The following is a 373-nucleotide window of genomic DNA, read 5'->3' as shown; positions in this document are numbered from 1 at the left end:
GGGAGTTCAGCGATGAGTGGCCCGCTAGCAAGGGCAGCAGAGGGCTGGGAGGTGTCTTTCTTCCAGGCAGGATTCTGGCCAAGTATTTGCTCTGAGTGGCCTCAGGATCAAGCTAGGGGAGGCTGTGGCAGAGTCAGTCCCTGGGGCCACCTTCCAGGGCTTGTTCACCTTTTTAGGGTCAGGGCTGCAGCACACCCTCTACTCTTCCAAATACCACTCACAGACAGTGACCCTAGCCCGCCCAGTGTGGCTCAGTGGTTGAGCATTGACCCATGAACCAGAAGGTCACAGTTCCATTCCCAGTGTGAGCACATGCCCAAGTTGCAGGCTCCATCCCCAGAAGAGGGCGTGTGGGAGGCAGCGGATCAATGAG

The sequence above is a fragment of the Myotis davidii genome, unplaced genomic scaffold, assembly GCF_000327345.1.
Source record: "Myotis davidii unplaced genomic scaffold, ASM32734v1 scaffold1476, whole genome shotgun sequence".
Classification (NCBI taxonomy): Eukaryota; Metazoa; Chordata; class Mammalia; order Chiroptera; family Vespertilionidae; genus Myotis; species Myotis davidii.
The sequence above is the reverse complement of the archived record's forward strand: the minus strand, read 5'-3'. Positions refer to the sequence as shown.